This window comes from Octopus bimaculoides, chromosome 21, assembly GCF_046866305.1.
Source record: "Octopus bimaculoides isolate indiv1 chromosome 21, ASM4686630v1, whole genome shotgun sequence".
NCBI classification, from domain to species: Eukaryota; Metazoa; Mollusca; class Cephalopoda; order Octopoda; family Octopodidae; genus Octopus; species Octopus bimaculoides.
In genome coordinates, this window is record NC_142948.1 from 15,250,258 (window position 1) to 15,265,257 (window position 15,000).

At 38.5% G+C, this 15,000-nt stretch overlaps 1 long non-coding RNA gene across 2 annotated transcripts in view; it reads left to right on the top strand.

Moving 5' to 3' along the window:
* Positions 1 to 14,838, top strand: part of LOC149131496 (uncharacterized) — a 110,004-nt gene extending 95,166 nt beyond the window's left edge. Inside the window, exon 4 of one of the 2 annotated variants that reach the window (XR_016237756.1) lies at positions 2,406 to 2,997. This is a non-coding gene — a long non-coding RNA (uncharacterized LOC149131496). Of the gene's footprint in view, positions 1 to 2,405; positions 2,998 to 14,692 lie in introns of those variants that run through there. The other variant, XR_016237755.1, reaches the window with a different exon arrangement.
* Positions 14,839 to 15,000: the final 162 nt, after the last annotated feature.

Genomic DNA, 15,000 nt, shown 5'->3' on the forward strand with positions numbered 1-15,000 from the left:
ATTAGGAGGTTTTTAGTCTGGACACTTAGACTACTTGCATGTATTGATTTCAAAGTTTGGACAAAGCCAGAAATTTCGGGGAAGGGCAAGTCAATTACATTAATCCCTGTGCTCAACTGGTATGTATTTTATTGACCCCTGAAAGGATGAAAAGCTAAGTCAAACTTGGCAGAATTTGAGCTCAGAACATAAAAATGAATGAAATGCTGGTAAGCACTTTGAAAAGCTAAGTCAAACTTGGCAGAATTTGAGCTCAGAACATAAAAATGAATGAAATGCTGGTAAGCACTTTGAAAAGCTAAGTCAAACTTGGCAGAATTTGAGCTCAGAACATAAAAATGAATGAAATGCTGGTAAGCACTTTGAAAAGCTAAGTCAAACTTGGCAGAATTTGAGCTCAGAACATAAAAATGAATGAAATGCTGGTAAGCACTTTGAAAAGCTAAGTCAAACTTGGCAGAATTTGAGCTCAGAACATAAAAATGAATGAAATGCTGGTAAGCACTTTGAAAAGCTAAGTCAAACTTGGCAGAATTTGAGCTCAGAACATAAAAATGAATGAAATGCTGGTAAGCACTTTGAAAAGCTAAGTCAAACTTGGCAGAATTTGAGCTCAGAACATAAAAATGAATGAAATGCTGGTAAGCACTTTGAAAAGCTAAGTCAAACTTGGCAGAATTTGAGCTCAGAACATAAAAATGAATGAAATGCTGGTAAGCACTTTGAAAAGCTAAGTCAAACTTGGCAGAATTTGAGCTCAGAACATAAAAATGAATGAAATGCTGGTAAGCACTTTGAAAAGCTAAGTCAAACTTGGCAGAATTTGAGCTCAGAACATAAAAATGAATGAAATGCTGGTAAGCACTTTGAAAAGCTAAGTCAAACTTGGCAGAATTTGAGCTCAGAACATAAAAATGAATGAAATGCTGGTAAGCACTTTCTGCCCAATATGCTGACAATTGTGCCAGCTTGGCACCTTAAAAGCAAATGTGCCCTTGGGTAAGATTTGAACTCAGAAACTCAGAGTATAGAATGTTGAAACCAATGCCAAGGTACATTTTGTCTAATGCTCTTACCAACACTGCCAATTTGCCGACTGCCAAATCCTTGCATGTATTATGAGATCATAGATCAGCACCTGCAAAGCACCTCTCTAATTTAAAAGCTAGGTCAAGGGGGTCGTTTATGAAGACCCTACATTTGCACATGTGTGTAAGTTTCCCTCTTCCATGCCTCTAATGTTTTCTGAGGGAAAGGTGGAACAGGTACAGCTTGACACTAGTGTCCTAATAAGCACTGCACCAGAACTGAAATTACAAGGTGCACAGTCAGGTCAGAGATCTCATCAAGGGCTGATGAGACCTGTTACTACTATAATATAAACCATTACTACCTGTTCCATGGTCAAATGGTCAAGGCTTTCCAAATTCTGTTAATCAACAATCTTAGACTGGTATGTTTATTTATAGAAGGATGAAAGGATGAAAGGCAAAGTTGACTACAGCAGGATTTGAACTCATGTGTGTCTTTGTGTCTGTGTTTATCCCCTTATCACCGTTTGACAACCAATGTTGGTGTGTTTACGTCTCTGTAACTTAGCAGTTTGGCAAAATAGACCGATAGAATAAGTACTAGGCTTTAAAAAAAAGTGCTGTGCTCCAGCATGACCACAGTTGGATGACTGAAACAAGTAAAAGAATAAAAACAATTAAAAGAATAATTAAAACATGTTCCACGAGGCCATTTTTCTGCCAAATGACTACTTTCATACTTTCAAAACAAACGTTAATAGAAATGTTATTCAATACTTTTAATTTGATATTCCGCAATCTTGTTTACCATTTCATATCTTTTATCCTCTTTTATTTGTTTCAGTCACTGGGCCATGGGCATGCTGGAGCATTGCCTTGAAGGGTTTTAGTCAAACAAATCAGCCCAAGTATATATATTTTTTAAAGTCTATCAGTCACTTTTGCCAAACTGCTAGGTTACAGGGATGTAAACAAACTAGCACCAGTCATCAAACTATGAGAGGACAAACACACTAACACACTAATACAAACACACACACACACACTCACACACACCACACACACAACAAATATGCCACACACACACCACACAGATGGTTAGGAAGTAAACTTCTCACCATACAGCAAAGCTTATGAAATCCTTCTATAAATAATCCAGGATTCATTTTAACCCTTTCACATTCAAATAGGCCATATTTATCTGGCCAGAATATTTAACATGCTTTACATTGAAACTGGCTAGATCTGGCCTCTCACTCCTACCCTGCAATGTCATTCTAAAACTAAACACTTACATCATTGAACTCTCTAATCTACAAGATAATGCATGATTAATTCAAAGCAATTTAAATAAACAAACATTATATTTGACAGAGTGATCTGAATACTAAAGGGTCAAGCCAGTGAAACCCAAATGAGATGCTACAGCCCAGGGTTGTAATGAAGGGTGCAGCAAGGTTTACTGGCAAAAGTAATGCGAAAAGAAAATGACTCTCCCCAGACACAACAGAATAATGCGATTTTATTTAAAGAATACAAAACTGCAAACTGAAATTCTGAATATAAAGTCATGATAATTATGCTTCGTTTAGTGAGAGAATAAGTTATTAATGATTTTCTTCACTTGAAATTATTTATACCCATTACATCACAGAAGTAACATTTTAGCCATCTAAATACTCATAAGAGCCATTGTATGAAATCATTTATTTTTTTTCTGTGTTTTTACTTGGCTAAAGTGGCTCTTTCATAATGTAATTGCTTCAGTTTCTACACATAGCCTCAGGTCAAACCATTTGCTACACAAGTACGACTTCCAAATAAAATATATTTATAGAGTGAAATGCATAAAAACCCTCTAGTTTTTTTTCTACATTATATTTTTTTCAACTTTTTTTCTTGCATATAATGCATTTTATCCACTCTAAAGTGCACCATGTGTGAGAGACATTTAGAAATCATTGAGTTTCAGTGTTTATTGAGTCAGGTTCACACTGTGACAAAATATTTTCCATTTTGGGAAAATTTCTTTCTGGTAAAGTGCTGGCTTTGGGATAAAACAGCTCCTTATCTATACTTGTTGTCTTGTTCCCTTTTTTTATTGCCAGACACTTGAGCTGCTGACCATGTGGCCCCTTTGCTAGTGAAAGCCAAAAACATGCGAGCATATAATACAGCTTAGCGTTTACAGTTAGGATTATGCTTAAGTCCAGAGAGGAGCTTTCATTCTCTCCAACCTTGTTACTCTCTCTATCTCTACCTCTCTCTCCTTCTCTCTCTCTCTCTCTCCGCCTCTCCCTCTCCCTCTCTCTCTCTCTCTCTAAGTCGCTCGTTTCGGTCAGAAACAAAGTTCTCAATCAAGACAATTATGGGAAGGTCAAACTGGTTATTTGATCTGCTAGAAACAGCAGCCAAATCTCTTTGAAATCTCCACTACCTTCAAAACTGAATGCTGATTATGGAAATGAACAAAAACAAATTACATGATGGTCACTGCTACTATAATGATTTAGATCCTAACGCTGTTTAATTGAGTCTGATTTCAGACTAAACAACAACAGCTACATTTGGCCCTGGGTACCATTAGAGAAGGCCTTTCCCATGCCAGCATTTTGGCAGGGAATGTTGATGATAAGAATAATGATAATAATGATGATGACGGTGACGACGATGATGATGATGATGACAATGACGACAATAATAGCAACTGTGATTATAATAATGGTGGTGGAGGTGGTTGGGGTGATCAACGTGGTTGTGGTGGTGGGTGTGGTTGTACTGGTGATGATGATGATGATGATAATAACAATGATGTGGATGATTCTATTTTAGGTTAAAAGAAACAGGAAAAATTTCATGAGAATGGTGATGATGATAACGATGACAATGATGATGAAGGTGGAGACAACAATGACAACGATGATGATGATGATGATGACGGCTGCTAAAGATACAGCCAAACAATGTTATCAGCCTGACACGTTTTATAAGCGTTAACCCTTTTAACAAAATCATCATTATTAACTTCATCATCATCACCATCACCATCAACATCATCAACGTCATCATTATTATCATCGTCATCATCATCTTCAGCAGCATCCTTATCGTTGTCATCATGTCATCAGGTCGTTGGCAAAATATTTGCCTTAGGTGGGGACAGGGGTCTTTCTTTTTTTTGCTTTCCCCCTCTGCCCCTCCTTACTTCTCCCTCCTCCTCCTCCTCCTCGCTCCTTGCCCTGAACCTCTCCGAACCACTTAAGATAAGTTAACACAGTTATAGTAAGCATTATTGGAGAATATCCAGAGATATCTTTGGTTATTTGAACAGAGGTGAAAATAAGCTGTCCACTGAATTAGAAAGAAGTCTTCTTTAAAAATACTTGTGAAATAGCCAAGAGGATAACCTTCTCTCTCCCCCTTCACAGCTTATTCACTCTCTTTCTCTCTCTCTTTCCCTTTCCCCTCCCTTTATCCCTAACCCCTACTCCCCCGTTCCTTCCTCTACTTTCTTCTTTTTCTTCCTTCCTCTCTCCTATCTTGCCTTAATTATTTGATATATTGGGTAATTTGAAATTGTTCTTCATGTGATAGTCAATTATTGAATAGAAGATAACTAATCACGACAAATTCGAACCAATTAAGTGACAACTCTGTTTTAATTAATGGACCTTCAAATTAAAAGCAAAAATAATGTTTCCAGGCTCTGAGTTTGCCAAAAAGAATGCACCGTTTTGCGTAGACTGAATGATGCAGACAGCCTTATGCATACTTTGTGTGTGTATGTATATGCATGTGTGTGGTGGTGTGTATGTGTGTGCATATGTGTGTGTGGGTGTATGTGTGTACATGTGTGTATATGTATGCATATGTGTATATATATATATATATATATATATATATATATATATATGTGTGTATGTATGTGTGTGTGTGTATACCGTTGCCAGAACAGCAGTCTCGCTTCTGTGCCTGTGGCACGTAAAAAGCACCATTTGAACGTGATCGTTTCCAGTTCCACCTTACTGGCACTTGTGCCAGTGGCATGTGAACAAAACATTGGATTGACTCCTGTGCAGGTGGCACGTAAAAAACACCATTTGAGTGTGGCCGTTACCAGTACCGCCGGACTGGACCTCGTGCTGGTGGCACGTAAAAAGTACCCACTACACTCTCTGAGTGGTTGGCGTTAGGAAGGGCATCCTGCTGTAGAAACTCTGCCAGATCAGATTGGAGTCAGGTGTAGCCATCTGGATCACCAGTCCGCAGTCAAATCGTCCAACCCATGCTAGCATGGAAAGCGGACGTTAAATGATGATGATGATGATGATGATAATATACATGTGTGTGTGTGTGTGCGTGCAAATATAGGTGCATGCATGTATGTGTAATTGTGTAAAAGCAGAGAGGATGGCAGAAGACATAAAGGAAAAGAAAGAAAGAAAGTTGAAAGAGCTGAGACACATTAATGCATGCAGTTATTTTCAGTGCACAGTTTGAGGTCTCCTTCCCCCATGCCCACCCTTCATTCTGTGGGTCCCTGTCATTACCCTCGCCAACATGTATTGCTGCTAGCTTTATTTCTAATATTGGTTTTGGATTTTAGCACAAAGCCAGCAATTTCTGAGGAGGAAATGAGTCAATTACATCAACCCCTCTATCCAGCTGGTACTTATTTTATCGACCCTGAAATAATGAAAAGTAAAGTCAGCCTTGGTGAAATTTGAACTCAGAACACAGATGAAATGCCACTCAGCATTTTGCCCAACATGCTAACCATTCTGCCACCTCAACACCTCAACTTTATTTCTAATATTGATTTCAAGGCTAAAATTTGAAACCATTTTACCCAGCATGCTAAGGGTTCTGTCAGCTCATTGAAAGCCAACAAGATCAGGAGAGGATGTCAGTTGATTACATTGACCCCAGTGCATCACTGGTACTTATCTTATCAATTCTGAAAGGTTGAAGGGTGAGGCCCGCTTCGTTGAAATTTGAACTCAGAACATAAAAACAGATGAAATGGTGATACAATGGTACTTAGGACATTCCATGACCAAGGTAGTTTTAGACACATTGCATCAACGAGAAAAAATAAAAGACAGATGAGTCAGATACATCAAGCAGAATCTCTGACACTACCACCACTACCACTACCACAATCAAATTGACTAGCATCAACCCCCTACCACTACCACCATCCTCAATAGTAAACCATCAATTAGGGCAGCAGCATCGTTTTTTTACTGGGCAAAGTGCTTAACAGCATTTTAATTGCCATTACGCACCAGCGTGGCTAGAGTGTATGCTGCCTGGGGCGGCCCTTCCATCTGCTGCCTTGGACCCCACAAAAAACACATATTACCTACAGCAGACCAAAAAGTACCACTCCTACCCCCCCCCCCCATCCCAGCTACGCTAGTGCCATTGCGTTCTGAATTCAAATTTTGCCAAGGTCAACTTTGCCTTTCATTTATCCGTTCGGGTTTGATAAAATAAGTACCAGTTGAGCACTGGGGTCGATATCCTCAACCTACCCTCTCCCACCGAAAATTGCTGGCCTTGTGCCGAAATTTGAAACCAATGTTAAACCAACGTTAAGAATACAGTCATTTCTACTACCACCACCACCACCACCACCACTACCACTACTGCTGCTGCTGCTGCTGGTACAATTACTACAACTACCATTACCAACTCTGCCCCTGCCACCACCATCACCATCACTACTACTACTACTACTACTACCACCACCACCACTACTACGACTACTACTACAACCACTGCTGCTGCTGCTGCTACTGCTACTACCATCACCAGCAACACCAACTATACAACCACTGTCACAAACAGTAATATTTCTCTTGTTACTATAAAATCTCCCAATGACACCACCACTACAATAACAACAACAACACCGTTACCATTATGCTTTTATAGTTTTCTTTCCACCTATTAAAGTGTGGCCATACTGGAGTACCATTGTACAGCAACTATCTCCAATTTTAATATTCCCATTATTACGACTATCAATGCCCCCATGGATACCAACCACAACGATTATTATTATTATCATTATTATAACTCTATTATTATCACCACCGACCCCCTCCGCTACATCGTTACTAATAGTCTTAATAATGCCATTTTACACGATTCGTTCCACATTGGCATTTGTTAGATAGTTATTCCTGGCTTTCGGTTTGGCACTGCCGACTTGTTTTCACACATGGTTGGCAGGTGGAGACAAATGTAATATTATTGGCCTAGAAATGAATAATTAAAGAGCAAACCACAGAATTAATAATAAAAATTTGTGAAGGAACAAAACTATGTATTTAGTGATAAGGACAGATAAATTGTTGAAATGAATGATGTTCAGGTATTTATCTATGGTAAAACAAAATTAAGTGGAACAAGGAGAATTGGTTAAAATGTATCACCATTTTCATAGTCGTTTCTTAATCTGTTTCAAAGCAGCATTAGATTTTTTTCTTGCTTTTCTCACTGACATCTTGTTCGTGTAGTAAGCTATGGAATTCTTATATTCTTGTGATTTCCTGTGATTCAGACTCCCTCATGGTCCCAGCAGACAAAATGGAAAAGGTGTTGTCCCAGAGAAAGGTGTGGGAGATGCACTGGAATACCTACTCTGACTTGCAGGGCTCACACTTGGTAAACATCCATCTCTGCCTTGATTGCAGTGAGCAGGGATATGGTCTGGGAGTCGAAAATGCAGGAGGTCTCCACTTCCACAGGCTTGATCATAAACCTGTCAGACAGCAATGACAAGCAGACAGACAGACAGATGATTAACAGACAGAGAGGGGAAAATGATGTTTTGTAGAATTTCACAGTCGCAGGAGTGGCTGTGTGGTAAGTAGCTTGCTTACCAACCACATGGTTCTGGGTTCAGTCCCACCGCGTGGCACCTTCGGCAAGTGTCTTCTACTATAGCTTTGGGCCGACCAAAGCCTTGTGAGTGAATTTGGTAGACGGAAACTAAAAAGAAGCCCATCATGTATATATATATATATATATATATATATATATATATATATATATATGTGTGTGTGTGTGTGTGTGTGTGTGTGTGTGTGCGTGTGTGTGTGTGTGTGTATGCGTGTGTGTCTGTGTTTGTTCCCCACCACCACCACCACCATCGCTTGACAACTGATGCTGGTGTGTTTATGCCTCTGTAACTTAGCAGTTCGGCAAAAAGAGACCAATAGAATAAGTACTAGGCTTACAAAGAATAAGTCTCCTGGGGTCGATTTGCTTGACTAAAGGTGATGCTCCAGTATGGCTGCAGTCAAATGACTGAAACAAATGAAAGAGTAAAAAGAGAGAGAGACTGATGTAATTTGTAGGGGTTTTATTAAGGTCAAATTCCTTGAGCCTTCATCATCATCATCATCATCCTTTAATAGCCATTTTCCATGCTGGTATGGGTTGGATGGTTTGACCAGGGCTGGCAGGCTGGAGGGGGTGCACCAGGTTCCAGTCTGATTTAGCTTGGTCCCAACGGCTGGATGCCCTTCCTAATGCCAACCACTTCACAGTATATGCTGGGAGCTTTTAATGTGACACTGGAGCGAGAAATAAAGGACTTCTTGGTGGTTAATTGGTTTGTTAGAAATAGAAGAACAAATCACTCTCAAATAATACTCCTAACAAATATCTTCAGTAAAATAATGGACACACTCAGTAAATGTCCAAGATATTCTACATCAATTTTATCAAAAAGTGACCAGAATTTCAATTAGTACTTTAGTTTATTGAAATGCTGAAGAATGAAATATAAATTTGATCTGAACAGAAACTGGAAACAGAACATAAGCATGTAAGCAAATATTGGCTTCAAATTTTGGCACAAGGCCAGCAAGTTTTTGGGGGGGCAGGGAGAACATTAATTACATCAACCCCCCAGTGCTCAACTGGTACTTCCTTTGTCAATTCCAAATGGATGAAGGGCAAAGTTCATCTCGGTGATATTTAAACTCAAAACATGAATATGAATGAAATGCCTCTAAGCATTTCAGCCAATGTGCTCACAATTCTGTCAAATGAGTATTACAAAATACTGGTTTCATATTTTGGCACAAGGCCAGCAACTTCAAGGGGATGGGAGTCAACCAAGATAAAAATATAAAATGGCGACAATTTACCCATTGCACCCTGTATACACACACATATGTATGTGTACACATGTACATACACACATATGTATGTGTACACATGTACACACACACACATATGCATACATATTTATGCCATGTATATGTAGTTATCATCACAATCATCATCATATATTATTCAGGTGTCAATAATTCCACAACTACTAGATATATTTGCTTATATACAATTATGCTGTTGAAACATAAAAATCTCCAGAGCTCATTGAAGCTTTCAATTTTGTCATATTCTTCTTCTCACAAGAGCATAGAGTTTGAAGCATCAACAGTTATTAACAATCGCTATTACAAGCTCAATTCACCAAGCAATAAGTAATGCATGTATATGCATGTGCTTATGTGTGCATATGGTTGTATACCTGCGTATGTGCTATAATTTGACAATATTTTGAGATCTGCTGTTGAACCTTTGTTTCACTGCATAAAGGTAGAAAGAGATAAATCTCACTGAATAGGATACTTGACAATAATTGTAGAAAATATTCCCAAATGATGTGAAACTTATTTCCAGTTAGATGGCGAGGAGAACTAAAGTAATGTTGAATAAATGTTGTAACAGAAATGCAAACTGTATAATTGAACATGTATAGCAGATGTTCACTTATAATTCATTAGCAGTTAGTACAATACATTATTCACACTCTGCAATATGTAAATAGACAGTGGCAGCACAATAGGCTTTAACTGTGAGAACTCGGCAATTCTGAATGGTGAATTCTCATCTGATGATTTATCCCGAGGATACCCTAAGGATAGGCTTAAGAATACGAATCTTTAAGTAATGAAATACTATCAGCTAAACAATAGCCAGCATATTCAATAATTACTCTACTCAGTTACTGGGATTGTTTTTGCTAGGTTTGAAGTTTCATCATGCTTGTGATTTTGCATTCAAACATGTTACTTTCTTTCTCTCTCTCTCTCTCGCTCTCTTACTCTCTCTCTCCCTTTCTGTCTCTTACTTTGTCTGCTTTCTGGACATGTATGTTTGTGTGTGTGCATGTTTATACTTTTCAATATCAAAAAGAACAATACCTCATCTTCTGCCTCAGCAGCTCTGCCCTTTGGGCCTGAATAATGTGATTGTGATAACATCTCTGAATCCAACCAAACCACATTCCAATCTACCACATACATTATCCCACTATAGCATATCACAAATATACACACCTACCTCATAGACCACGTGCACTATCCCATACATCCTATGCTATCATTTATCATCAACATAAACTGAACATACCATATGAGCATTCGAATATAGGCATGACTGATCCTTTAAATTGAGCACATGTTTCCAGGCATGCTGATATACATTACATTCAACCTTGCACCTATAAGCACATCACCAAACTACAACCTCTTCACACATTTGTCCACATCACAACACACCATATGTATGTGTATAGATATCTTTCTTCTGCCAAACACACACTCTATACATGCCTCTACATAACATATTATGACATAAATATACATCAGCAAAATCTCAAGAACTCGAATGTTTTGTGTCTTCATGGATGTTTCTGTACTTGTCTATGCATATTGTTTGTATATGTAGATATATGCATATACATATATATACATCTATATTGCCCTTCTTGAGTGGATGTACTAATCTCTTCTACTCATCTCCCCTTCCTCTTTCTATCATCCTCATCCCACTTATTCTCATTCTCTCTCTTTCCAACTCTATTTTACCCTTACCCTCACTGCGAACAAGACTGTCTTCACTTCTTGCCTTTCTACCCCATTCTTCAGTTATATTATATTATATTATATTTTATATTAAATATACTTTTGTATTAGAAATATAATATTTCTAAATCTCTCAGAGAGATTTAAGCAGTAGTGGAGCGATAAAGTTGTAGTATATTATCAACTTAATGTGACAATCCCAATAAGGGAATACACTACTGCTGTTTAGCCCTAGGAAGCTGGACCGCTTCCTGTCGGCCTTGACACAATTACTGTGTCCTTAAGTTTGCGAGGGGGAGACAAGCTCCTCCACCCAGCCTAGTCAGCATTCAGGGACATGTTTCTGAGTCTTTGCTCGTCATCAGCCTGAAGTAGCTTGCCTGCTGGATAGAGAAGCCTGTTTCGCCTTATATATTTTGTACTTAATATTGAAAATTTTTCTTTTACTCTTTAATTTCCATAATTCTTTCTTCGTCTCTTTAAAGAAAGAAATCACCCAAAGCACCAGATTTTTCTTTTTACGTTTCAACTAGTGTATTTACTTTCATGGTACATATGCTTTGGTTCTAAGAAAAGATAAACATTATGTCTACCCTCAAATACTTACAATACATAGTCACACTTTTTCTATGATCTAAATTAAAATCCTGCTGGGTGGGGGTCATCTTAATTCTTTTTACTCATCTGACCTCCATGAATTAAATACCAGTTCTGAACAGTAGTCAGTTCAAGCTATTGGTTTTTCGTTTTATATTGATGTGGGTGAAGCTCTCTGGACACTAGGGTTATCCCCTCATATCTTTTACCTTTTATCATTAACTTGTTTCGGGAATCAGACTGTGGCCATGATGGAGCAGCACCTTGCAGAATTTTTAGTTGAATGAATCCACCCCAGCACTTATTATTTTTGTTAAGCCTGGTACTTATTCTGTTAGTCTCTTATGCTGAACCACCAAGTTATGGGGACATTAACACCATACCAGTTGTCAAGTGGTGGTGGGGACACAGGCACAAACACACACACAGATAGCAAGCTAGCTAGATAGATAGATGGATGGATGGATGGAAATACAATAAGCTTCTTTCAGTTTCCATATGCCAGATCCACTGACAAGGATTTGGCTGGCCTGAGATTGTAGAAGAAGACACTTGTTCAAGGTGCCACACAGTGGGACTGAACCTGGAACCATGTGGTTGGTAAGCAAACTTCTTACCACACAACAACACCTATATTAAAAGTTACCATCCCCTTCCCTTCTTTTTTTACTTCTTTATACTAAAAGTACCTCCTTTTTCATTACGCTTAATGTTTACAATTTTATCCCTACAGATGGAAACCAACTTAGAACAAACCCCCAAAAAGATTTCATCTTTCATTGTTGCCAGTACCGCCTGACTGGCCTTCGAAGGATTTTCGAGCGAGATTGTTGCCAGTGCCCCTGGACTGGCTCTTGTGTGGGTGGCACATAAAATACACTATTTTGAGCGTGGCCGTTGCCAGTACCGCCTGACTGGCCTTCGTGTGGGTGACACGTAAAAAGCACCCACTACACTCTCTGAGTGGTTAGCGTTAGGAAGGGCATCCAGCTGTAGAAACTCTGCCAAATCAGATTGGAGCCTGGTGTTGCCATCCGGTTTCACCAGTCTTCAGTCAAATCGTCCAACCCATGCTAGCATGGAAAGCGGACGTTAAACGATGATGATTGTTCTGAGATGGCAGTCATAGCAACATTTGAAAGTTAACTTGGTGATAGATATGATGTGTGTGTGTGTGTGTGTGTGTGTGTGTGTGTGTGTGTGTGTGTGTGTGTTGGAGGAGGTAGGATGGAAGGTTTAAGAATGCATATCTTCCTTTTACTAGCTGGGTCTGGAGGAAGGGGCAGTGCCCTTTATCCTTGCCGGATGTCATCAATGTCTCGTCTAAATTGTCACAGAGTAACACTTACAGGGAAGACCTGACCATGGAAAGGATTTCAGAGGGCTGATAATCTGAAGATAAATGATAGGGTGGATTCAACAAGGATAATGAGATGTGAGAAGACATGTGGTGAATTGGGGGATGTCTGAGTGGTCAAGGTACAAAACAAGCAGGTCCAATGATTAGAGGTCAAAATAGTCAGGACAGGAGAGAAAATAAAGACAGAATCCTGTGAGTTAGAGACTCAAATGTGGCAATTAGTGACTGAAAGCTAATCAGTTGAGTGACCTGTCTCTGGGATACAGTCCTGGATGTTTGTGTGTGTAGCAACAACACTCTCCCTGTTATAGGAGCAGCACTTTGTTGTGGTTTTGTAGAGTGTTAGCAGCTGCTGAGGACTGAAATGTTTTCTGATCCTGAAAATAAGGGTCAGTCTTTGAGGTGTAGTTCTAGGTACAGTAAGGATTTTCTTGATCCTAAGTGATAGTGAGGCCTAGTATTTTGAACAACTGTGAGGGGTCTCTAGCCATGTGCTGGTTCCGAATAGTAGATATGTGAGGAAATGGCATCATTTTAACGTTTATAATGCTTGAGTCAGTTTGTTGCTAAAATGAAGCATAATTGTTTTGAATTCAATAGAGGATGCTTTTGAAGTCATTGCTCATGGAAACAGTATAAGTTTGGTGTGTGGAATCAAGGCTGAGAGGGGATAATACTTGGCTGGTAAAAACTTGAGGAATGTGTAAGAGTGAGTATTGTTGGACAAGGTGGCAAGGAGGACATTAAGATATGGAATGAAGAAATTATGTGCAAAATCTAAACTCCAGCGAACACTAGATTTTATTATTAGTGGAGGAGAAAGAACTCCATTGATATATACTTTGATGGAGTGATTACATAGGAAGTTACTGATCTAACATATAAGAGATGGGGGAAACTGGTAAGCAGGGTATTTTAATCGGGGATTTGCATGCAAGACGTAGTCAGAAGTTTGGTTGATGTCTAGGACAAAACCATTGCTTTCAATGGACTGCTATAATACATGATCCAACTGGTGAGTGTCCTAAGAGAGTAATTCTCCAATGCATTTGGCTGTGTGGAGGATGTGCTAGTGGCCACTAAGGAAAGAGAGTGATTTATGATGTAGAAAAATCATTGATAATAGCTGAGATGTAAGCAAATACAGATGGATGTTAGTATGGATGGATGATGGATGATGGTATGGGTGGATGCAAATATGGATGGATGTAATTTTGTCTGATGCGTTTTGTCTCAGCAAATCTTTTGAAAATTCTTCTTAACTTTGGTTCACATTCGTAATGAAATAGAAGATAATTTATTTTGTATTGAATTCCTCTTTTATTAAACTAAAACTTCTTTACTACTTCAACATTTGAAACCATGAACGCTGCAACACCCCACCACCCTTCCTCACACTCACACACACACACACACACACACACACACAGCAAATATCTGGTATACAGACTTATGTCATCGAAACAGTGTCTAGTTAAAAGTTCTCTGAGTTATTTTCAATTTCCATAAAATACTTTAAAACTCTCGCACTTGAAACAGAGTCTAAGCTATGCATTCATTTCTATTCATTTCGATTCACTGTTTATCTTCAGAGGGAGTGGGGAGGGAGTATTTATCATTTTTCATATTTTTTTTCTTCTCTCAGTTGCTGGACTTCAGTTTTCATATACATATATATTTTATTGAACAATTTTGAATTTTAAAATCATTATAGTTTTCTTTCGAATATTTGAGAAGCACTTTACAGACAACTACAACAAAAACAACAATAACAACAATGACAATGAAACAGACTTTGTTTTTTTTTTCAGCAAGAGATGAATTACAGAATAAAACAGAAGATGCAAACACAAGAAAAATGTATGACAAATTATTTAGTAGTTACCATACACAGATAACCTGACACATTCTTTCATATAAAATACACATATTCTTTTATTCTTTTATTTGTTTCAGTTATTTGAATGCGGCAATGCTGGAGAACTGCCTTTAATCAAACAAATCGGCCCCAGGAGTTAGTTTTTGTAAGCTTAGTACTTATTCTATCGGTCTGTTTTGCTGAACTGCTAAGTTACAGGGATGTAAAAACACCAGCTCGGTTGTCAAGCAAAGTTGAGAG